Source organism: Anas acuta, chromosome 2, assembly GCF_963932015.1.
Source record: "Anas acuta chromosome 2, bAnaAcu1.1, whole genome shotgun sequence".
Lineage (NCBI taxonomy): Eukaryota > Metazoa > Chordata > Aves > Anseriformes > Anatidae > Anas > Anas acuta.
This window is the reverse complement of record NC_088980.1, coordinates 119,974,794-120,000,735: the sequence shown is the minus strand read 5'-3', so window position 1 is coordinate 120,000,735 and position 25,942 is coordinate 119,974,794. Positions and strand designations below refer to the sequence as shown.

At 36.6% G+C, this 25,942-nt stretch overlaps 1 long non-coding RNA gene across 1 annotated transcript in view; it reads left to right on the top strand.

Moving 5' to 3' along the window:
- Nucleotides 1-2,263: 2,263 nt before the first annotated feature.
- Nucleotides 2,264-25,942, top strand: part of LOC137851123 (uncharacterized) — a 38,758-nt gene continuing 15,079 nt past the window's right edge. Inside the window, exon 1 of the long non-coding RNA XR_011093018.1 lies at nucleotides 2,264-2,439. This is a non-coding gene — a long non-coding RNA (uncharacterized lncRNA). The remainder of the gene's footprint in view (nucleotides 2,440-25,942) is intronic.

The following is a 25,942-nucleotide window of genomic DNA, read 5'->3' as shown; positions in this document are numbered from 1 at the left end:
GGAGGCAAAATTGTTGGGCTTGGTCCCTTGGACACTGACTGCCAGCACAGATCTACAGACTAAAGCATGCAATTTTCAGGTTAGTGGTACCATCCCTTGCCTGTAAATATCAAAATGAATCTCTAGTGTCCCACCTATGGCAATTTAATCTGAAGCCAAGTGTTATGTTCCTTTGCTCTTGTTTAATGTCTGTATCTCATATGCATGTCCTCTCATCACATGACTGTGGTTACATACCCTTTACATTAGAAATTGTGGTCAAAGTGAAACCCTGAAACATCTTCAGGAGACATCTTCTTTTGTCTCATTTTTGAGAAGTTTCCTTCTAATTTCAGAATTATGGCTTCAAAATTAGCCAGGAGTATCTGTATGTTTCTGACCATTCTATTTGGCAATGGTGGTAGTGATGAAAAGAGGAGCCCACTGATCACTGTCTAAGTTCAGATGGTTGATAAATGTTAGGAGTACACTATCTCTTACCTTGGCAATCTCCTCCATAGAAATCTCAGCAGGAAATTATTAAACCAAACCTCCACCTCTCTTTTCCTTTTTTTCCAGTAAAACCCTACAAGGTGAGTTTTGCTAAGGTTCTCTCACAACTTTTGTATATTGCTGTAGATCAGACTAAACGTTGATGGCTGGCTGCATTACCCAGAAAAATTGCCATTTGATTAGACAGGCTTGGCTGAAGCCTTGTAATTACAGAATGATTCCATGACAATATTATTAGGAAGAACTAGAAACCATTGATTTATTTAGCACTTCATTGAGCTTTATTCAAGTTAGAATCAGATGTGCAATAACTCACTATAACACCACTGGAGACATAGGCAGACCTACTTTTGTCCAATTGTTCTGCCAAGGAATAGAATTCCTAGTTGAAATGGAATGAAATAAAATGTAAAAGTAGGTTAAAAAAATGGCTGATGTCTTTCTTGTCTTGTCAGATTTCCAGAGCTTTTTCAAAGTCTTTTGAATCTCTCTCCCTCCCTCCTGATTTGTTCACCTGTTGTTCATCCTTTTACTCAGCCCTCGTCTTGCCATAAGTAATAATTCAACTCAGTCTCTATTAAAGTATGTAGGACTAACTGTATATAACTCAGTGCAAACTTATCAGAGGAACTGGGCACAAGAGTCGGCTGGAAATTCGGCAAGTTAATATGTAAGTTGAGCTCACGTGGCTTTGTCCTAGATACAGAACTACTCCTAAGATGCTTCTTGAAGCTACAGAAATGGTCAGTTCAGATGGCAACACTTCTTTCTTTAAGCCAGGAACTTAGATCTGCTTTGCTGGTCTTTGTAGTGGAAATAACATGGTTTTCTGTTAAAATAGAAAATATGGACGAGCATGGCAAAGGAGGAGTTCTGAAGGGGAACATAGCAAGCAAGGGCACAGGTTATCAAAGCAGGTTATCGGGTCTCTTTATGCTTGGAAGGGAGGGAATCCTCAGATTTATGATTTACTCAGACATTTCCAGTTTGTGCTGATCTTTTACAGCTTCAGTGATCAGTTACTCATGGCTGTGTTCATGATCTGAATGTGAGGAGGTAAAGAGAAACTTTTGTCTGCACCTAAAATTATCACATACTTCGAAACATTGTCCTTTTATTCCTAACAGTAAGTTAAAATAATAAAGGTGAATATAGTCTCACATGCTCAGATGAAAATTCACCTCAGCTGGGGAGCAGCACTAAATAGCTTTATCACAGAGATCGATCAGACTGTGGGCTGGGGATAGTCCTCATCATGATGAGTCAAAGCGAGCAGATCTTCGGAACATCTTACTGCCCAAGGCAATTGCTACCAAGGGATAAAGGAGTCATTATGGGATGCAGGAAAAGGGCACTTCGGGATTGCAAAAGAGGTACTATGGCCTGTCTAGGGGAGGAACTAAAGGTAGGGAAAGGGAGGGATCTAGATAGTTTGGGGCAAAAACAAGTATGGGAAATGAGGAATAAAGGGATAAAAGGGGCCTGGTTCTGTGTGAACAGGTTCCTGGTCAGTACACTGACATTTAACTCTATTTCTAAGTACTTTCGCAAGTGAGGGATTCTCTGTGTGCATGTGTGTGCATGGAGTCATGAGTGCCAGCAAACAGTCAGACCACAGATTGAAGGATCTGTGTACCAGCAAAGGGAGCAAAGGGAGGGACCATAATACAAGCAAAGGGAGGGACCAGAATGAGTGGACAAAAGTGTCATTAACTTGGCTGGGACCTTGGGTCATGTGGGCTCACATGTCCATGTTGCCAGCAACTGGAAAAGGTGAACGTTTCTAGACCAGGGAGTGATTGATAGCAGGTGTCAAGCAGGACTAGGGATTTATGACAGGGTCTGAACCAACAGCTGGAGCAGGACTTCAGACCCTGGTGCTTGCATACCCAAGTGTCAGCAACTGGAGATACTGGGATCCTGGGGCAGCTGCTGGGAAGACTGGAGGTATTCACACTGTACATATGTGTATATATATATAGACATATATGCATACACGTATGTATGTTCATATATGTATATAAATATATGTAAACACAAATATTTGCCACTCATGGACCTTCATTCTGCTCAGCCAAGGTGCTGTGTGTGCTTGTGTGAGTACCCTGTGAGTCTACCAGTGTTTATCTGTGTGGCTGGTCATGTTGATTTGGACATATGCAGTGTCCATATGTGTGTGTATGTGTGCACCTACTACACGTGCCCAGCCATGTTGTTGGTTGGACTTGTGGGCATGCAGATGCAGTGGCCTCACCTGTGCTAGGCTGCCAGATCTGGTAACTCCTAACAAGTAGTACCTTGGTAATGTGTAGGCTTTGTTGCAGCCCTCCGTGGGAAAGGCAATTTTGCTATTAGTGGACTAAGACATGGTATCATACTTTGAAACAGTTGATCAACAAATATTTAACAGTAATGGAGTATAAGCATTAATAATAGAAGTGTTATTTAACATCTAAATAACACTGATTTTAAAATGTCAGTAGCAATACATAATAAATAAATAAATAAATAAATAAATAAAATAAAAAACACATAAACTTTAAGTAAGTAGGTTGAAGGGACATATGTTAATATCCATGCCAAATATTTCAGTAGCAAGAAAATGTAAGCATACAGTCAATGGGGGAAAGTTTATATATCATTTAAGTACTACTTACATTTTCACTGGAACATACAAGTAGCTATTAAAGCTGCCAACATCCACTTTGAAGCAATTTCAGTTACACTTGTGAGACAATGATCAACTTAATCTTTATAAACCTAACTTCTTAATTGCAAAATATAAAAGAAAAAAAAATATTTTAATAATTACATTATTTATCCATATGTGTAGATCATGTTTTCTGCAATCAGAAAATAAAAAAAAACACATTTAGTACTTAAAAGTGAAATGAAAATGACCAGCTTAACACACACTTCTCAGCTCAACATTACTTTATTCCAACTGTAGAAATAAGTTTTGAAGAAGAGAGTTGTTTAAGACCATAGTAATAAATAGTGATGAACTTACAATGAAATACAAATTTACCAAAGATATATTGTGTCAGACTAAACTGTCATCTTTCTCTTTTTAGATGGCAGAGTTTTTCAATAGGAAACAGGAAATTATTTATGCAGTAAAGTATCTGATGTAGTAAAATATAGGAAATTATTATTTACATTGCAGTAGATAGAGTAGAAAGATCATTGAACAGCTAAAGAGCTAGCTATAGGAAGGATGAAAGCAGACTGCTGTTGAAAAGAAAACTTTGGCCAGAAGAAAATTATTGATGGAAGTCCCTCCTAGTCATTGCTAGGAGCAATGTTATAAAAAATTTCAGTGGTGACTTTAGCATGGTGAATAAGAGGTGGCTGGTGAAATCTGCTACTGGTAAAGGGAAGAGTTAGAAAGAACTGGAGCATCTCCAGTATTTGAATGAAAGCAATGGGATAAAACTCTTCAATATGAAGTGGAACCTTGTGGACTTAAAGACTTCAGCCACTAAGAACTGGGAACCAACATGTGGAAATGGCTGCTGGAAGGAATGGATGAATTACTCTGCCACTGGATGTTCCTCAGTTGCCAAAATAACATGACATAAATGAACAAATCAAATAAATAGAACAAATGCAATCATAAAATTCAGTACTGAAACTATTTTCAGTGGGAAAACAAACAAACAAAACTGTCAGTGAAGGCACTGATGGCACCAGGTCTAGCATATAATACTTTTGTTTAGCCCAGAAGTGGTCAGGCAGTTGGTCTCAATGATCTTTTTATGTTCCTTTTAACTGAACTTTTCCATTCCATTCCATTCCATTCCATTCCATTCCATTCCATTCCATTCCATTCCACTCTAAATTTGATCTTAAGTTTCCCAGAAAAGTTGATAAATAGGAAGGCCCTGCAGAGGGACCTGGACATGTTGGATCAATGGGCAGAGGCCAGTGGGAAGAGGTCCAACATAGCTAAGAGCTGGGTCCTGCACTTTCGTCACAACAACTCCAAGCAGTGCTACAGGCTTGGGGCAGAGTGGCTCAAAAGCTGTGCAGAGAAAAAACATATGGGGGTACTGATTGATGTTCGACTGAACATGAGCTGGAAGTGTGCCCAGGTGGCCAGGAAGGCCAATGGCATCCTGGCTTCATCAGAAATTGTGTAGCCAGCAGGACCAGGGAGGTGATCGTCCCCCTGTACTCTGCTCTGGTGAGGCTGCACCTTGAGTACAGTGTTGAGCTTTGGGCCCCTCACTGGAAGAAGGACAACAAGGCCATGGAGTGTGTCCAGAGAAGGGCTAGGAAGTTGGTCAAGGACCTGGAACACAAGTCCTATGGGGAGCAGCTGAGGGAACTGGGGTTGTTTAGTCTGGAGGAGGTTCAGCGGGGACCTTATTACTCTCTACAATTACCTGAAAAGGATCAGTCTCTTCTCACAGATAGCTAGTGATAGGACTAGAGGGCATCGTCTCAACTTGCACCAGGGGAGGTTTGGGTTAGAAATTAGGAGAAATTTCTTCTTAGAAATGGTAGTCAGGCATTGGAATGAATTGCCCAGGGAAGTGGTAGTGGTACTGTCCCTGGGGGTGTTTAAGAAAAGGTTGGTTGTGGTGCTTAGGGACATGGTTTAGTGGGTGACATTGGTAGTAGGGTGATGGTTGGACCAGATGATCTTGAAGCTCTTTTCCAACCTTAATGATTCTATGATCCTATGAAAGGTGCAGAGGACAGCTATTAGGGCAATAAAAGGAACACAATTTTTCTTGGAAGTTAACATTTTTCATAGGAGTCTGTGTTGCTTTAAAAATTGTATGAAAATGAATTGGAATGTTAAGCAAAATGAACAACAAATACTGTTGAGATTATAAAACAATTTAGCACATTCTTTTTATCTTCACATTGAAGCAACTCTGTTGAAGACTGTAAAGTATCCATAAGAAAATTGCACTGGGATGAATTTCTTTTAACATATGCAGCCTCTTTTATGCAAAAGAATATGAATGAATTCTGGAACTTTTTTTTTTTTTTTTTTTTCCCCAGGAATTTCTCTGGGGAAAAAAAAAAAAAAAAAAAAGGTTCCTCTTCATTTATAACTGCCCCTATGTATGAATCTATGTCTGCTTGGAAGCACCCACTATTCTAATATTTAGGCATGGTGTGTTTTCATTTAAAGATAAAAGTGAAAGAAAACATGTGGGAGAAAAAAATCCCCAAAGGACTGAATTTTGAAAGGTTAATTCTGAGTGCTGAGGGTGTAGTGTCCAAAATCATAGAATCTATTTGACTGTATCTGATATTATCCTTCTTTATAGCTGACGAATGTTAACATTAAAAAATATGAAAATGCCCTCTAGTTCTCTTCCTTTAATCTTAACACTGGATGACTGCTCCACTATATTAATACTTGCTCTGACTGTTCTTTTGACTCCCTTGGTGATTTGATCCATAAATCGCTCCTCTCTGGAGCACAACAAAAAATACATATTTATTTTTCTACCAGGAGTTTATGTTCCTGAATTTTCAATGTGTTTTCCTGCTATAGTTATACAATGGCTGTGTTTTACTTAGTGTCTTATTTCACGTATGCAAAACTTCTACAGTGATGGGTCATCATCTCATATGGGAAAAACGGTGACATTTCCAATATGTTTATTAAAAACAGTTAAACACCCCATTTAAAGGTTTTCTGTGCTTCTGAAATACATTTGTTTCAGATATGCTCTATTGACAGGTCTTCTTTAAACATAAAAAAGCAACATTTTTTTTTTCTAAACACTGTACTTTTTTTTTTTCAGTAAACAAAAACGAAATACAAGGTTATGGCTCTATAATCTGGTATTAAATCAAAATAGTGCATCAACCCACACAGCATAAGAGAGCACCACTGGGAGATGTCTACCACTGATCTCTCTGCCTTGGAAGGCTTAAGATTACATAAATGCGTTCTCTTTCATTTAACCTACTCAAAGCCTGTCTCTTTGAATCAAAACTCATGTTGGCCACTCCAAATTATCAAGACACAACTTATCTAAAATAGACTGCTCCAAAAGATTACTGACAAATTATAAGCAATTTCAGCTGCCTGTAAATGTTTCCTGTGGATCATTTTGACTGACCTTGAGATCAACCTTAAGCAAGTTGGGTATTTGTCTTTCATATATTTCCCTAGTGGATATGAATATCAGTTGTATTAAAAATGATGGATGGTGGCAATTTCCTATTAATTGCTACAGAAAAAAATAATAAAAATTCTTAGCACTTCTGATGGGTAGCACTGACCACAGAGAAAAGGGAACTGTGTTTCAGGTGAATATTTTCTCTGGCAATTTTTGTGTAAACAAGTCTTGAATGATGCCTTTGAATAGTTGTGAGAATGTGTCATTGGCAATTGTCCTAGAATTACAAACAGAGTAAGAGAATGATGAAGCCACCTATTCAACAGAAGTAACGGCCAGAAACACAGAGGAAAATGTGCTGTTTCTTTTTCCTCTTACAGTTTGTCTACCACAGGGAAGGTTAGTCAGTGATCTAAGACTATTAGGCTTAGTAAGTATTCCAGTTTTTGAATACTGGCAGATATACCATCCTGGGTATAATTATCTATTGCATGCCAATGGACGTATTTTTACTATCTAAATGCAATTTCAAGCAATTCTAAAGACATTAAAATTAAAAATTCAGGAGAAAAAGAAAATACTGTATTTCCACTAAACAGCAAGTAAGCCCCAGTGATATTCAGTTTCTACCAGTGTTATTTAAGTAGTCTTTATCATAAAACTTTTTGTAAACAGTTGTTGCCTGGTTTATATACATTTCTTGACACACTCAAAATGTTCTTATGTTCTTACTAAAATGAAATTAGATGCCATCAGAAAGAACAGGAAGAAGTGATTATCCTCATATCAAATTATTTAACCTTTGCATTGCTTACTGTTTTTTTCTGACATGGATTCATTATTTTAGGGGATTATAACAGCTAATCTAAATTGGTCAGAGTATTCTTCTAAATCAGAATGAGCATTTGCAGAATATTTGGCCATTAATAGTGGTTGTGAGCTAAAGCACAGCATTTTTCAGCACTCTCATTTCAGTTGTAGTATGGAACTCTAGTTGACAGAAAAGGTATTGTGGCCTGAAAGATGAGAAAATAAGAGCCTGAGGAAATGTGCCTCATGGTGATAGTCTCAGGGACAGTATTTTAAAGTGTTTTGTTTCTTGTAGATGCAGACAGGCACTTAACAGTGTTTTCAAAAACGACTGGATTCCTACTAGATGAGATGCTTAAGTGGCTTTTTTTAAACTCAGCTGGGCATCTGTCTGCACTATATCTCTGGCTCTCCACTTCTTTCAAGTTAATTTTGATCAGCAAAAACACATTTTCTTCTTCTAAGTATCTGTTTTACCCTTTCAAATTCAGCTGCACATCTGAGACTGAGTTTTGATTCTTCCTTTCCTTCCATCACTTATAATAAAAGTTTTGCAAGCCCAGATATGCCTTTAGGCCTAGTTTTAGAACAGAGTGAACATTTTTTACAACTTTGCTCAATAAATAAGAGAATTCCAATCATATTTTTTCATCTGTGTTGTTCATCCAGATAAAACCAGAAAAGTACACAGGAGCACAAACCTATTCAGATGGTGACATGCTTGCCTTTACTCCAAATGATACTATAATACAGAAAAGTAAGAATGTCTGCTTAAAGCAATGTTCTTTTTATAAGACATATTTCTTTCCTCTTATTTACTTTGACTTTAAGAGTCATTTGTCTATGAGGATAGATTTTAGGGTGCCATACAGGCACTGAAATAGTGAAGGAAATGCTTAAATTTGTCAGTTTTTAAAGATTTCTCTCCATCAGTCCTTTAGCTCTTCTGTTCTTCTAAACAGAGAATCTCAGGGATTGTTCTCTGCCATGAAGCGTGGATATCTCTGGATTTCACATGGATCCCAGAATCCTTTTCACCACATTTATTTCAGTAGTCCTTTTTACAGTCCTTTCACAAACTGTAAATCAGAAGCATGAACTAAAGGTCCAGGTGAGTGAGCAGAAATAAATACTTTACAAGAGTAAAAGATGCAGCTGGAATACTGGGTTCATAGCTGAGACAGTTTGGTATGAGAAAAACACTTGGTTATGAGTAGAGAGATATGAATGGAGTCCAGATTTTGCTTAGGACATTTAGTGTGTGTAGGGTTGGCCTTGCTTAGCTGACCTTAATTACATTATTTTTTTTTTTTTCTGTGCAATCTAAATAAGGCTTTTAATAGTTTAGTTTCAAGTAATAAAGTGCCATTCATGTGTGTAATTTATTACTAAGTACATTAATATTTATAGACAGCTGAACTTCTTTAGCCAACATTAAAGAATTTTCTCAGTCAAGAAAATAATCTTTGGTCCAATTTATTTAGCAAGTGAGGAACTGTCTAATAGAAACCCTTTGCATGGTTGCTGTAGGTCAAGCTAAGCTGATAGAATAATAAAATGAAGTTGAGTTTTACTGCATTCCCATCTCCTTTATAAACCTTTTGGCTCTGTTGCCTGGCATAATGTTCCAAAACATATCCAAGCCTGAATGTAATTCTTGGAATCACAAAATGCTATGTAACTTGGAATTATCTTAGCACACTGATTTTAAAATTTGGTGAGGGAAATTCATCTATGTTATCTCTTAATTGTTTCTGGGATTAATTTAGCTGAATAGTGCTCATTTTCTTTATAAAGAGTATAGCTGTGATTTTTCAATATGTCTAAGAATGTGGTGGTATGGAAATTTTCTCACACTCTCTGAATGGGTTGTAGGGAGCAGAATGGCTCCCGTGGATGTATCATTCTTTCTTCTGAAGTAGGTCAGGATTGACTAAGTAAAGACACACAATGAAATGGCTTTTTTTTTTTTTTTTTTTTTTTTTTTTTGTCTTTAACATACTGACCAGCATAGTGAAGCATTATGAATTTAAGGAGTACAAGTGACCATTAAGTGCACACATAAAAGATTTCTGTACATTAATTAGATAACTGCAATTAAGTCCAGAGAAAAATGTCAGCTCTTTGTAAGATCTGAGGAATATCAGAGAAAGACAGCATGTGTCTGAGAATTTAAATGTCATTAAAATGATTATGACTACAAACATGTAGTCAAACAAAACAACATTTTATTTTTATGTATGATTCCAGAAGACCCTTAACTTTGTTCTCTACAAAACCAAAATGAACTAAGTTCCAGTATTTGACATTATCAGAGTAACACCTCATTTTTCCCATTCAATTGCATTCTGTATACATAGTTACTGCAATGTTCTTTTCCCAGTTTCACTTTGAGTCATTGCTTTGGCTATCAATTTAACAATGCTTATCATCAAAGATGTACTCTAAATCCCTGAGTCATAAGTGCTGCAACATGATAAGAGTTTAAAAGTTATCGAAAATCCAAATAGCTCATAGTTAATATGGATGAACTGATTACTGTTGATTGGCATAGAAAAGAGTCTTTCTTTCTATCAGCACTCACGGTTTCCAAATAACTGCTGTAAGCGTGTGTAACTCTAGTGAATAACAGAAACTTTGAAACTACATACAAGCCACTACCTGGCTTCTTAAACTTCCTTTGTGCATACATGTTTTTGTTGTCAGTGTCTTTTTCTAAACATCTGGAATAAAGAGAGCTGACTCCACCCTACAGACAGACCATGTGGCCACAAAATAGAGAAGGCAAGAGGGAAAATAAACCAAACAGCCAAATAAAATAAACCAGAGCTGGTTGAACATTGAAAAAGGGCACTCTCCAGTATAGTATTCCAAATGTTGCAAAATTCATATCTGATTTCATATAAACACACATTATTTATCCAATTTATAAGCCGGCTGAAAAACTGTGAACTGGCTTCCTCCCAAGGGTGTCTTCAAGATACACTGTTATGTCCATTATACTTGACATGAGCTCTCCTTGCTATAGCTCTAGCCTAGAACACAAGATCTTTTCCATCCCATCCTCATCTTCTCCTGACTCTTTCACCCTCAGAAATCATCTGCCTAAACCCAGTGCTCAACAGCTTGGTGTACCAGATCAGATCTATGTATTCCAGATGTTTAGAAAAAGACATTTACAACCTCAGCAAGAGGTCTGGTATGGAGAAACCATACCATTTTGCTCCTTCAGGTTGTCTAACAAATCAGGTAGGATTCATTCAAGCCATGGAATGCAGGAAGGCCAGACAAGTACTGTTCACTCTGTGGAGGACAAAGGAGAGTATTTCCTCTGCCTGCTGGCACATGGGAAAGCCTTACATGTAGAGTATACAGTCTGGGAGTGAAGGTAATTTATGAATGAGGGGATGGCTGTCTAGGGGTTACAGCCATGTCTACGTGAGTGCTTGTGAATGAAGTTGGTGTGTGCAGGTCAGCTGGTATTTATGTGTATAAGGTATCAGATCAAATATGGGTGTGTGATAAATTATTTAGTATTCAAGAGCTATCAAATTAATAGAGCTGTGTGGAAATGTACAGGTATGTATGACTAAAATCTTACAAATAAGAATGAGATCTTTATTATAAATGAAAAGTTCATAGAGTTCCCAAACTCAGATGTAATTCTTTATTAAATTATCTAGGTGTTTCCTAAAAAGAAGAATGAACAGACATGATGAGCAGTGGGATGAAGAGAACAGTAGATGAGTTTGCTTGTTTTTCAGAGAAAAGTGATTTTGTCTTATGGAGATGGCAGAGCTGGAATCACCAGGTCCGTGCTTATATGTAGATATGTAAAGGAGAATACAGGAGGACAACTGACAGTCTGAGAGCCAGAACCATAGTGGCTTGTGTGTGAAGGGCACTGAATAGAGTCAGAGATTACTGGCAAAATTCAGAAAGGTGGAAATGTTTTATTCTTCATGAGAACAAATCTGAAAGGAAATATGGAGAAGCAGGATGGAAAACGTGTGATGAGATTAGTTGTTAGCAGAAAGGGAAGAGTCTCTAGGAAATATAAAAGGAAAGAAGATTCAACAAAAAGGTCAGATAACAAGCATTATTTAAATATATATATTTTTTCTTATAAGACTCTTGATCTCAGTATGGCAAGTTAAATAAATAAAAATAAAAATAAAAATAATAATAAAAAAGTAAAGGAAGAACAGAAAAAGAAATATGAGAGATCAATGGGCAAAGAGGACAGGGGCCACCTTCTGCAGTTCACCCAGGGTAGTGCAGCACCCAAGGGTGGCCCCAGGTATGAAGTAACATTTACATTAGATGGGGAGTTGTGAGCAAATTCATTCGATCTAATCATTATTTTAGCCTTTGGCTATTATATACAAGAACTGTCATGTCTTTTGAAATGTGTTTATAACATCTGACACATATTCTGTCATTGTTATAGGGCTTACAGTAATAAAAACAATTCTGATCTAGGCTTTTATTACTAATGATAATGAATGTCAATACATGGGCATCTTATCCAATCATCTTGATAATGGTGTGCACTGGATAATGATTTATAACAACTTTCTGTAGTATGGGTTTCTTCCAGGGCACTATTATTATTATTATTTATAAATATTATTATTACTATTTGAGTAATGTGTCCTGATTCAGACATCAAGAAAAACTTTGATTTCTATGCTGATTACTTAGGCTCTGTGCTATATTCCATTTTCCTTAAGTTCTCATCATTATTTATCATTTCAATAAATGACACTGATTTAAAAGCCATTGATCAGAACTTTCAGGTAAATTGACTGAAAGGAATCAAAATAAAACAAAATCATACAGCAAAGTAAACCCACAGTCTTCCTGTAAATAAACACATCAAGCTGTTCCATTTTAGAATCATAGAATATCCTGAGCTGGAAAAGGCCCACAAGGATCATTGAGTCCAACTCCTGGCTCAACACAGGACCACCCAAAAATCAGACCGTATGTCTGAGAGTGTTCAAGAAGTGTTTTCATAGCTCAGAGCCATGATCACTTTTCTGGGGAGCCTGTTCCAGTTCCCAACCATCCTCTCAGTAAAGAACCTTTCCCTAACTCCCAGCCTGACCCTCCCCTGTCCAAGCTCCATGACGTTCCCTTGGGTCCTGTCACTGTCCCCAGAGAGCAGAGCTCAGCGCCTGCCCCTCCGCTCCCCTGTGAGGGAGCTGCAGGCCACCATGAGGCCTCCCCTCAGCCTGCTCTGAGCTGAACAAACCAAGGGACCTCAGCTGCTCCTCATACGGCTTTCCTCTTCCCCATCTTCATAGCCCTCTTTTGCACTCTCTTTAATAGTTTAATGTCTTATATTGTGCTACCCAAAACTGTGCACAGTACTCGAGGTGAGGCCACACCAGCACAGAGCAGAGTAAGACTACCACTTCCCTCTACCAGCTAGTAATGTTGTGTCAGGGTATGGTTGGCCCTATTGTCTGCCAGGGCACACCGTTGACTCATACTCAGCTTGCCATTGATCAGAACCCCCAAATCCCATTCTGCAGGGTTGCTCTCATCCCCCAATCTGTACATATACCTACGGTTGACCCACCCCAGGTGCAGAATCCGACACCTGCTCTTATTAAACTTCATGTTGTTGCCCAGCTCTCTAATTTGTCAAGATCTCTCTGCAACGTCTTTTTATTCTTGAGAGAATCAACATCTCCTCACAATTTAGTGTCATCTACAAACTTATTTAGTACACCTTCAAGTCATGCAAGTCATTTATGAAAGCATTAAAGAGAACTAACCCTAAAATAGAGCCCATTTGTGACTGGCTACCATCCTGATGTAACATCATTCAGTATTGTCACTTGAGACCAACCTGTGAGACAGTTGTTCCCCCTGTTGTATTTATCTAGCTGTATGCTAGACAATTTGTCCAAAAAGATACCATGAGAAACAATATTGAAAGTTTTTCAGAAATTCCAAAAGATTACATCAGCTGCCTTCCCTTGGTCAACTAGGTGAGTGACCTTGTCATAAAAGCAAAGTAAGTTTGTCAAACAGGACTTTCCCCTCATGAACCCTTGTCAACTGTGACCAATAACTGCATTGTCTTTCAGGTGTTTTTCAACAGCTCTCATGAGCTTCTGTGTTACTTTTTTTTTTTTTTTTTTTTCATTTTAACAAGGTTTTTACATGCTGGAATGACAAAGTCATTTGTCAAGTTAACAAATAATATTTAAGAAATCTTTAATGATTCTTATTTAAGCTAGGATCTTTTTTCTTTTTCTTTTTTTTCTTTTTTTTTTTTGTTTTGTTTTTCCCCATGGATATCTCTCTTTTTCATGCTTTCTGACATTCTTGCTTTCTTTCTCAGACTGCATGCTTATTGGATACAATAATGGACACAAAAATACAATATGCTTTTCCTCTTGGTGTAATATATCCTGACAAAAGAGATGCCTAGGCTTCTGTTATAGTAAAGTGTCTTCCTGTAATGTTCATACACCTGCCTGTAACATCACAGGCTAGCAGGCTGTATGATCCTTTAGAACTACAAGCTGAACTGCAGCACTTAAACTTTATTTGAAAAGCACTGAAATTGTTTTAAGTGAATACATAAAAGTAGGGGGAGGGCAACTAATCAGTATATTGTTATTTTGACACATTTGGTTGCCTTTTAGAAAATGCATTCATAATTTTCTGTTTGACGTGATCTCAGCATCCAGTAAAAAGCTGAGAATTTTTCATCCTACTGACAGGACTCCATTAATAAAACAACAATCTTTTGTGTGTAGTAATCTTTAATCTTATTTTGTCACACACTTCTCAGTAGCATTTCCACTCGTTTTACAGTATAATTTATGGCACTGAAACAACTCTCTGCCCTGAAAAAGGTCAGTCTGTCAAGGTTTACTTGTCTTTGAAGAAAAGTAATAGAGCATTATTTATGAAGCAAAGAATACGCTTCAATACTTTAATCAATCAGAAAGATACTTGCATTATTGTATCTTTTGCCAAAAAATACCATGAGCAAAGGATACATCAACCTTGTATTCTCTTTTATGTTGCAAAAAGCCTTTTACCTTTTATGTCTCCTTCTTTTTTGTGTTTACTGCAGTATGAAAATAACAAGGCTGATGGTATCTGATATCTGGGAACAATTTATAAAATATAAGAATAAGGATTGATCTTATCTGAAGAGTAGAAAGTCTCTGGACAGATTAACTAGAGCTATGCATTGTGCTCATTACAATAAATTCATCTGATAAAATGTTGGGGTGTTGGATTGTATGATGTAAAACATTGTCTCTAGAGAGAAAACTGCAATGGTTTACAGGATGTACCTCAAAGATGATAGGCACAAGGCATAACCACATTTGGTACCCATATATTTTTAGATATCATCATAAACACAAATTAGTACATGTGATGTGGGGAAACAAATTGGTAGTTCATTAGAGAGAACAGTCACTTTAAATTAAGTCTCACAAATAAGGATTTAATTTAGGCTTACATAACAGCTTTATGTGAATGAAATGCCAATACATTATTAAAACTGCTCTATTGATGTTTAACAGGTGTGTAATAAGATACATATTATCTATTAGTTGTTAGACATTTGGAAGGTTTTTTTTTTCATTTTCATTTTCTTTTTTTTCCTAATTAGTCCCTATCTAACATGAAACATCCATTACAACTGGGGTAAGTTACTTCTTGCCTGCATGTCTACCTGATGAAATCTCCCTTCCCAGGAACAGCTAACTAACCTGTCACCAATGGTACTCAAGGTACCTGAGTCCTAGTTGAAGTCCCCTGTGTTTTACTCTCACTATATCTTCAGCGTTACTCAGAGAGTTTCTGTTCTCAAGAGATGGACATTATCTCTTTCCTAAATCTCTGTCGCAGTCCAGACAATGTTGACAGGAACACGAACTCTGCCTGAATACTCATGATGTCAAAGCAAATTAGATGTCTGGACTACAAGTAAGTTCATCTGATGATCACAGTCCTCTTTCACATGTTTCTATGTCCAAACACTCATGAGGGAAGCAAATGTCATAAATCTTAAGACCAGATCCCAAGTAGATGGGAAATATTTGCAACTCTATCATTATGATTTCTTAGTACTTCTATAGCTTAAGAAGATGATTAAAAGATATAAATCCATGCAGTTAGGTGGACTACCAATAAAATGTCTGAAATCAATACCCAGAAAGGAAGTGCTAACAAAGTGCATAGACAATGTTAATATTTGCTATTGATTTTCTATACTCTCAGTGGACATGTAGATTCTCATGGTGAGCAGATGGTCCCTTCACAGTCAGTGGAGACTGCCATCTCAGTTAAGTCTAACTAACCAAAATTTGGGTGATATACTACCTAGTCTGATGAGACACAAATTTAGTGGATTTAGCTATTTTTCTCTGGTTGTTGAAAAATGTGTTTATTTTCCTTGAATAAAATTGTTTTCAAGATTTAGCATACCTGACATGCTACTTTGTATATTATTTCTTTTTAGGACATCTGAGTGCAGGACTATTTGCAAACAAGGTTTTTGTCCTGCAAAGATGAAAATATGACATGAGTTTCACATTCAGTTAATGATGGTATTTTAAATTAGCAAATGCTGTGTACCTTAAGAAAGAGTGGAATTGTAACAATGATTATCACACAAGCATTGGACTATACAGAATACATTAAATTAGGTAAAGACATAAATGCTTGCTTGACTGTGACCAGGAGACAGTTATGAAATATGAAATAAGAAGCAGTTGTAGTTCCCAGGTATTCAAGGCACTTTAATTTAACTTGTGCAGTCCAGTACCTGAACTGAATTTGTACTAACATTTTTAGAAGTCCAGAGCGGAATAATTTTATTCTGAAATACATCTCCCAAAATCAGCAGTGGTATGAGTGATGATGAATATTAGCAGCCAAATAGAAATGAGTCAATATGGTGTTAAAATTCTGACATTACCTGACCACTCCTTAGGGACAGATAGACCAGAACAACAGTGATCAAATTTCACAGTGGGAGTCGGTATAAACAAGTATATGAATGATTTTAAAATATGAATCATGACTAAATGGGACCTTTCAGATAAAGGTAAGCATGTATTAAAATGGTTTGGTATCAGGAGAGCCAAATTGTTCCAGGTTTTGCAACAGCCATCTCAAAAGCATGGTGCTAATGTACAGTGTTGTACCTCAAGTGTTGGTGGCATGTAGCTGAAATGTTATAGCCAGCTCATGCACCAATATTTTTCTTATTTATTTATTTATTGGTCACAGTGTTGTGTAATTTATAATTCCTAAGCCAGAATCCCTTGAAATGGCCAAAAGCTTACAGTAACTTAGAGGCCTTGGAGGAAATCCTTAGAATATGGAACCTGATTTTCACATTCAAATTAGAAATTAAAAGAGAGAGAGAGAGAAGCTTTAGCTTCTCTCTTCTTTTAGCTTCTGTCTTCTTTTGTTTTTAACAAAAACAATTTTGTAAAGATCTTCTTTGGTTTATCTTTATATTTGTACATATCTTGCAAGGTAACATTTAGAACTTGAAGAGCATGACTTCATGGAATGGTACCAGAGTTTAATTTTCATTGACTATTCATTTCAAATTTCAGACTCTTTTTGCTTTTTAAGATCTGGTCTGTAGATGTAGTTCAGATCAGGAATGTGTGTTAAACCATTTTCACTACAACTTTTATTCTTCCTGACCACCTCTTTTCTATTACGTACTGAGATGAATTTATCTAAGTAAAACCAGATATTTCAAGAGAGGAAATTATTACCCTCTGCAAATGTGTGTTAGATTTTTTTCTTCAGTTGTGCTGGCTGTTTCAGAAAAATATACTAAGAGAATATGAAAAGGAAATAAAAGTGTGAATGACACAAGCAAGGACTGCCTTCTGTGTGATAAAGATAGCAACGAGAAAGGGTCTGTTGGTTTATACTGTTTCCCATTCTTGATACAATCATTGTCTCAAGAACAGATTCATATTCTACATCATTTTCTGTTACCTTTATAGTCTTTCTTACGAGAATGAGGAATGAAAATTTTAATGCCTCATATATTCTGTGAATTACTGTAGGCGAGTATGCTGTACTACTTTGATCTTTCCTATATTCTGTGGTTTGATTGGGTCGTGATGTGAATGGAAAGCAGCACAAAACAAATCACTTTCTGAGAGAACAATTGCAATGAGAATAGGTGCAGAAAGAAAAAGGTACCACTTCAGCCCATTTCATTATGCATTAGATTGGGTAGAAACAGAGTTCAAATACCTGCTTTTAGAGGTACTAAAAATTATCTCAATTTTTAGGTTAACCAACCTATCAATTCCTAGCAAAAATTTTGCCTAGGTGTTCATAATCTGAATATAACTGTCTAGACTTAAAACCAGCATTGCTTTATCGATGTTCACTAGAGCTATATAGTGCAGAGGGAAAGGGGAGGAGAAGAGAGACATAAAGGAAAACAAAAGATTAAAAAGAAAATAAAACAGCTGAAGAATTAAACATGTATTAAGCGTCTTAAAAATTCTGCATGTGCATTCGTAATGGAAAAAATTACTTAAGATGAAATGTGGAGGGGGAGGCAAAATGAAAGCTAGGTTGCCCAAGAGACAGAACTACTGTTCATTTACAGCTTCCTGCTGTCCAAATGTTGTCCCACCGTTGGTAGTGGTACTGTCTCTGCCTGCCTCATGCCCCAAAATCTCTGGGCCATGGTAGCACTGGAGTCAGAAATCACAAAGGCCAGCAGCTTGTGCCTGTGATGGGTAACAGCATCTCCTCCAGACATCGCAGGCACCTGGCATCCCCTTTTCTTGTCCAGTGAGCCCTTTCTCCAGTCTGCCTTGGGTTTTATACCAGTGTTATGTGGTGGTGTTACAAGGAAATGCACTATATTTGCAAAACTACATTGACAGGTTTTCACAGTGGGGAAGACCTTCCATGAAATGTTTCAGGCTTGCTTGGAGCAATGAACAAAAAGAAAGAAGAGGAAGACAAAAATTATAAACAGCTTGCTGCTACTAGCCATGCTCATGCTTAGAGTCAGTCATTTTTAAAGGGTGCAGGAATATAGATGGTACTGTATTAGATAAAGGAAGGAAGCTTTTGCCTCGTTCTGAAGCCAGAAAATGGTTGTGCCAGGTTTTTAGAAATGGCGCTTACAGCATTTGTTCACCATGCTCTGTCATATCCCTGAGTTTATATTCCACATTTCTGTGTATTCATGAGATTTACATAAGTACATTTTAAAGATAGAAATTTTGCATCTATATTTTAACATCTAAACTTATGCTATACAAAAGCCAGGGCTCTGAAATGATTTGAAAGATTATTTAAGTGTTCATTATGTTACTTAGGTTTTAATATATAAAAATAGATCATCACTGTGTTATAATTCAGAATATAACTCCAACAGCCTTGATATATAATTATTTTGCATGGTCATTTTGTAAGTATTGTCACAAACTAAGTTTGATAATCTGTGAAAAATGTACAATAAAATTTGTCTACTTCTCCATGAGCAAAGACAAAGCTACTGCACCTCCCATGAAAGCAGTGTCATATTTGTCTCATCTTTTTTCACCCATGCACATCTACCTTAATAGGGAACAGAACCAGTGCTGTATCAGACACAAAAGAGATTATTTCTTCAAGATACTGAATGAATATAACAAATACTAGTGGTTCTCTTATTTCCAGACTGAAAAGCAAATGTCTGTATTAAAGTGATGGATTGCAGACAGCATAATATGCTATAACAAAGCCATGGCTGTTTGTATAAGATTTCTAATACCTGTACTTTCTTTACCATGAGTGTTGCTAAAATCTCTGACTACTGGAAGCTTCTCCATTGTGTCTTGTCTATTACATAGTTTGCTGTGTTTCAAACTTTATAACTACATGCATATATTACTAGTGACACAGAAAATAGTTCTTGTAGCTACTCTTGACTTAAGCATCACGAACAAGCAGTGCACAACATCACATACCCACATTGTGTTCAGATCTTAGTGTTATCCAAATAACACAAAGAAGTAGCAGCTTCTACCCTAGATGGAGGGCTGCACCCGTGTGGCTGTGATGAATTCAATCTCTGCAACAGCTCTTTCAATACAGACCAAATGATATCTGTCTGGCATTGTGTTAGCTACATACCTGAAAATGACCGTATTTCTTCCAGTTTCCTTTCAAAGATTCCTCTCTTTCTTCTTTGTCCTATTTCTGACTTTTTGCTTTCTCATGTTCTTATTCTGCACTACACTGTTTCCTAAATACCATTTAAATATCCTTTTCAAATACAAATTTACCTACAATAAATAAATAAATAAATAAATAAATAAGGATAAACTTGGCAAACCTTTTACTGAAAAGGTTTTGGCATTTGGCATGATTAACAGAAGACACACATTTTCACTTGTGTATTTTGTTATGGCTTTATGGGACCAAAGAGATTTTTGCTTTTTGTTTTTATGTTCTTATTTTATTTCAGTGTTTCCATTTCAATTGCTAACTTCAGTGTTTTACTCTGTTCACCCCCTCTCCCTCCCACCTCCTTTTTTTTTTTTTCCATTCCGGCATCAAATCCTTACTTTCCAATTTTATTTTGATTTAGCACTGGGATATTTCTGTTACTGTCTTAAGCTGCCTTATTTTTATTTATTTTTTATTCAGATGAGTATACACCATTTAAAATTTGTTAAACATAGCCACTTGGAGTCACACTTGTAGTCAGTCTGTCCTCATGAGGAAGAGCTTAATTTGCTTCTTTGAAAATGTGCCTGGCTGCTGCCCTGAAGCAGAGCAAATGGCATGTTTGGTGAAAACAGTATAAGAAGTGGAAAAGTGGAAGCACTTTGAGAGATTCTCTCAGCATATTAGACAGGTATTGTTTTTCCCTGACCTCTACTGCTTTACTGGACTAGTATTTTGTACTGTTTGCAAGGCAGAAAATATGTATTTAATTCATTTTCCCACTCCAAAACTTGCCCTTTGCCTTTGTTTAACTTGATGAAAAAAGACATGGTAAAGCTGTAAAGTAGCAGCACCACTTCTGAAAGCCTTTTTTTTTTTTTTTTTTTTTTTAATATGTATATATTAATCCTAATACCAGTACAAACAAAACAGAAATATTAATACTTAGCTTTTCCAGCCACAGCCAGTGATCATGAGAACTTGAAGCATGAATTTGGGCAGCAGCAGCATTTTTTTGTGGATCTTCTCACAGGTTGACACCCGTGGAAACTGGCTAGGCAAGAAACTGGCTCTGTCAGGAATTTTTCAGGGCAAAATCTCACAGATGGATGTAGGGTAGATCCAGCAAATCAAGAGGAAAAGTGTCTATGGTACAGGCGGTGGGGTGCAGTGGAAGATTGTGAAGATGTGCTACAGCAGAAATCAAAAAAGTTCAGTCAGCAAAAGAATGCCTCTTCAAATCATTGCAGCACTTTGCTATGCTGTGGGCTATCCAGCCATTGAATTACACTTGCGTATGCCTCCTTTTGGAAAGAAAATTTTTGTCTGTCTGGAGAAAAATCATGATCTTTACCTCCAAGAGATTATTTTTTTTTTTTAACAGCAAATCTACCAAGGAACCAGATATTTCTCCTGCAGTGTATTTAACTTTGCCAACACCATTGCAGCTTTTTATTGCTGAGTGTGCTGGGAAGAAATGTTTGTCGTACACAAGATCATTAAATGTACTTAGTGAGGGTTATGATCTGGGGACAACAAGCACACCTGAACATATGAAAGGCAATTCCAGAGAAAGAATCTATAAATCTAGCTCAGGAGAAATCCAAAGAAGCAATGAGTATGTTTAAGGGCCAAAAGAGAATGCACCAATTCTCTGCAGGATTTAACATAAACCAGAATACCTTAGTAGAATCTTTTCAGAACAAGGAAAAATACGATTGCAAAGGTCTGACATCTGAGACATCTGAGAGTGAAGAGCACTGAAGCCAAAGTGATTCTGACTCCTAATGTGCTTTCCATGTGATGCTCCTGCTTCAAATGCTCTGTCACACTTGTTTGAATCGGACAAGACTGGACTACCCTATTTTCTTAGAAAGAGAGACCAGATGTCCATGATGACTTGGGAAACAGAGTGAAACATTCTCAATAGCTGGGGAAGTAAAAGGGTACTGCTAAGCCATAGCATGCATGGCGGGTCCCATAGTACTGTAATGAGACAGTTAGTCCTTTCTATTGATGACATCATTTAACCCAACTTCTGTCATATTGCTACTGTTATATGAATTTCAGAACTGAAGATAGCTCACTCTGATTTAGATTTTGGATTCCGGCACTGTGCTGGATTGTAGTATAAGTATAATCTCACTGTATAAGAAGGTGGAAAACTAATGAGTATGGGGCGGGAAGTTGGGTAGGAAGCAGTAGCAGCTCAAAAACATTAGAAACTCTCTCCAGCACATGGACTGTGATTTCTTACAAAAGACCAATAGTCACTGGTCCTATTTGCATTGCTCTTATATATATAGTGATCACTGAAACAATGGCTTAGTGCTACCTGGGTGCCCTGTGAACCACTGAGGAAGGCTTGTGCATAGCAGAAAGCTGCCTGATGGACAACAGGGGGGCGTCCTTCCCTCTTCACCTTCAGCCATCTCCTTTCCTATTCTAATTCTCTGCCTCTTCATCTCACCTTGGAGGGATATTACTCTATATTGCTGTGTGAAAGAGACAAATTTCTGCACCTCACTCAGTTGTAACATGAAAACGTTACCTATCAGCTTCTGACTTGTGAACTCAAAACAAACCCAAAGAAATCTAATTCCCAATTTTACCCTAGAAGTGTCTTAACTACATGTTAATGTTGATAATTCATGACGTATGGATTAATCAATCATTTCAATATGTAAAAAGCAGGTAAGGGGGGACAGTTTTATTTCACCAAAAATTCCAGAATTCTGATTCTTCACAACTTTCATATTACAGGAGGATCACCTTTGTGAGATGAATATTTCATTTTCATTCTTTGTAGCATATTTGTTTCCAAGCATTCCAAGTCAGTCATTTATCAAATGTAATATAATTATTGCTTGTCACATTTTAAAATCCTCACTTTAGGAACATAATTTTCAAGCACTTTTGCACATTACAATTTAGTCATATAAGCAGTATACTTGAAATCAACAATACTAACCTTGTAAGTGTTGGTTGTGATGACTCACAATATCAGGCCTGACAAATTTATTGTAAACATATGTACCATTCATGTTGGAACTGTATAAGACTATATAAGTCTTATACAGCTAGCGGCTCCTCAAGGCAGGACTTGTCTTTGTCTACATTTGCAAAGTGTGAACAGACAGTTGGCTCATGATAAGTAGTATAGTACAGTTACTTAACTATAAGATACAGAAATTTGCAAAGAAATGGAATTTCAGGTTGACTGTAGAGAAGTGCTCAGAAAATACATTTCAAGAAATGAAAGTTGTTGAACAAGGAAACAATTGTTTTACTTTGTAAAATTCTGAGGTTAGAGGTTCAAGGTTGGCCATTGTCAGATTAATTCCACTTAGTTAGCATGACATTAAAATGAACAGTGAAGATTTCTAGGGATTAACAGTAAAGAAATGGATTATTATTTTTTTTTAATAAAAAGAGATAAAACATTTTCAGGTTTGTACCATCCCCTTTTGCTACAGATAAGAATTCTGCTTTACTGGCTGTCTGTAACCAAGATGATGTGACCTTTACTGGATTAATATCTCCTTTTCCTAACTAGTCTACTCTATTAGGAAAGGAAGATATTTTGGAGTATAAAAAGCACTCTAGAGGACTGGAACTGAGCATTAGCGAAAGTAAAATCAATATGGCATGATAGAGAGATGTTAAAAATCTTACAAATTTGTAATTGTAGCACATGAAATGCTTGTTTACAGTGATACAATTTTCATGGTATTAATTCTTTTCTAAACAAACTGCAATGCACTGCTATAAAATTTACAGAGAAACATATACTGGTTACACCAAACTCAGCTCATAGGCATATAAATGATAACAGCTCAAATCAGCTGCCTACACCTATCCCAGGAAAAGATTAATTCTGAGAGGAAATAGCAGATTGTAAGTGCTACTGTCTTTCAGCATTTCCATGGAGGGCAACAACTAAACTCGTGTTAGAAATGAAATAATGTGCTCCTGGCAAAAGTACAGAGCAGTGTATTTATCCCAATAGAGCTGCTTTCTCACCCAGCTTCAGTCAATTTTTGTGAAGATTATAGAGCTCTCTGTTTAAAACTTGTCACGATTTTTGTCTTCGTAACTTTATCTTTGTATCCATATTCCCAAGAAGTCTTCTGTTCAGGAAGGTCTACCTTTTTTTTTTTTTTTTTTTTTTTTTTTTTTTTTTTTAAGTTAGATTTCTGCTTTATTTTACCTTATTCATTTTTCTATTTATAAATGTTTGCAATTTTTGCTGTCTCTGAATCCTTGGAGACATGAAGAGTTTGTCTTGGATGGATTTCATCCATTTGACTATCATCTGTGCTTCTCTTCAGATATTAAAATCAACACAGTTTCCTCTGATGGGATCAAACTTAGACGGTTTCTATACATATGCTGTACTATATGCTATCAAATTCCAAAAAGGGATTGAGACCAAAGAATAGCCTAAAGAACTAAGGCAATAGCAAGATATGCAATCCCAATCATCAAAGAAGAAGAGAAAATGATTATCTTATTTAGTACTCTACCAGAAATTTACCAGAACCATGCCAACTATCAGCACAGATATTCAACACAACTAGCCAGTGTGATATGAATTCAAGATGACAGGTAATGCCTACTAAACATTCGCCACATCCATGAATTCCCCCTCAATTTTGACCAGTGCAGAAATTTACCCTCAAAGCATTGGAGAACCTGTATTTTCTTAGAGACAAGGAGAAAAACAATTTCTGCAAGGAAGTGAGTGAGACAATGCACAACTCAGCATTTTCATAGATATTCATAGATTCATAGCATGTGAGTCCAGAAGGGACTAGTAGGTAGTCTAGTGTGACCTCTTATAAATCATAGGTCATTAAGTCTTGTTCAGCTTCTGTATTAAGTACAACAGTTTTATGTTTTGCTAAAATATGTCTCCTTCTCTAGTGTGAAGTATTTTTTTGAAAACATGCAGGAACAGGAAAGCCACCATTCCTCTTAGGGTTTGATTCTTATGTCTTGTGGATGTTCTTTAAGAAACATTTGGGCCTAATTTAAAATTGGAATTTTGCTTGTCTTATGCTTTCAGTCATTTTATTCCCATTATGACTTTCTCTGTTAGATTAAATAACCCATTAATATCTACTATCTTTTCCCCGGTACTTATGGTCTGTGATTAAGATATTTGATCTCCCTTTAAGTAAACAAGACACTTTAAATGCCTCACTGTGAGGTGTCTTCTCAGGACCTATAATATTTTCATATTCCAATTTTCCCTCTCCAATTTCTATCATTGTCTGAAGTATGGAATCAAGGATTAGTTTCCTATTAGTCTCACTAGAAATGTATACCAGGATCTCACCTGATTACTTCCTAATTACTTTTCCCATTATTTATCCAAGAATTATGAGCAGCCTTTCCTTCCAGTCTAGCACTTACAAGCTCATGTGCAGTCATATATCCATGTTATTTTCACAGCCTTAAAATATATGTCTGCCCTTTGTTTCTCCCTCCATCTTTCATATAAATATACCATATATCCTTGTTTCTGAGTGTATAGTTTTGCATTCAGCAGTATAAAAACCACATTTTTTTTTGGAAAAGATCTTCTTCAGTCTGTGAACCCAACCTCCAGCTACACAACATGTTCTAAAAGCAAAAGCAAAATGATGGTGGCTATAAATAAAATAACAGAAGATGATACGTTAAATGCTGCATTCAATAAATACTAAGAACGTAGTGACAAAACAAAACGTATTAAAAAAATCATAAATTTTACTTTTACTAAAATGTGCACACACTCATATCAGAACAAATAAAAAAACAACCAAACACACCTGCAAATATATGCAGATGACTGGGAGCTTGGCTCCCAGTTTATGAAGTCCATGCAACGTGGTTTCTGCTTTGCAAAAATTCAAGCTTTAAGAGAAGACAGACATATTTCATCTTCTGAGAGGTTGCTGGGATGTGCAGTGCACCCAGACAGTTGAAAACACAGCCAGATCCTCAATTTTGTACATTAATAATGCTCTCCAAAGTGGTATGGGCACTCCATGTGCACACACCCAATGCATGCCTTTCTATGTTTTTGATTGCTTCTTTCATAAGTACTTTGATTAGTATTTCACAGTTATTCATCAAGGTTAAATCCGCATTACATGGATAGACTGGTTTCTTAGTCAGCTTTATTTCTACCCCAGATCATTGGTTTGAGAAATATGCCGCTCAGATTATATTTATATCATCTTAGAATTAACATATATCTGATATGCGTGTCAGTTAATTTTATATACTGTGTTATTTTATTATTGCCCTGCACTTCGATAATATTCAAAATTGTTAGAAAGGATTAAAAATAAAGCCATTCGTGA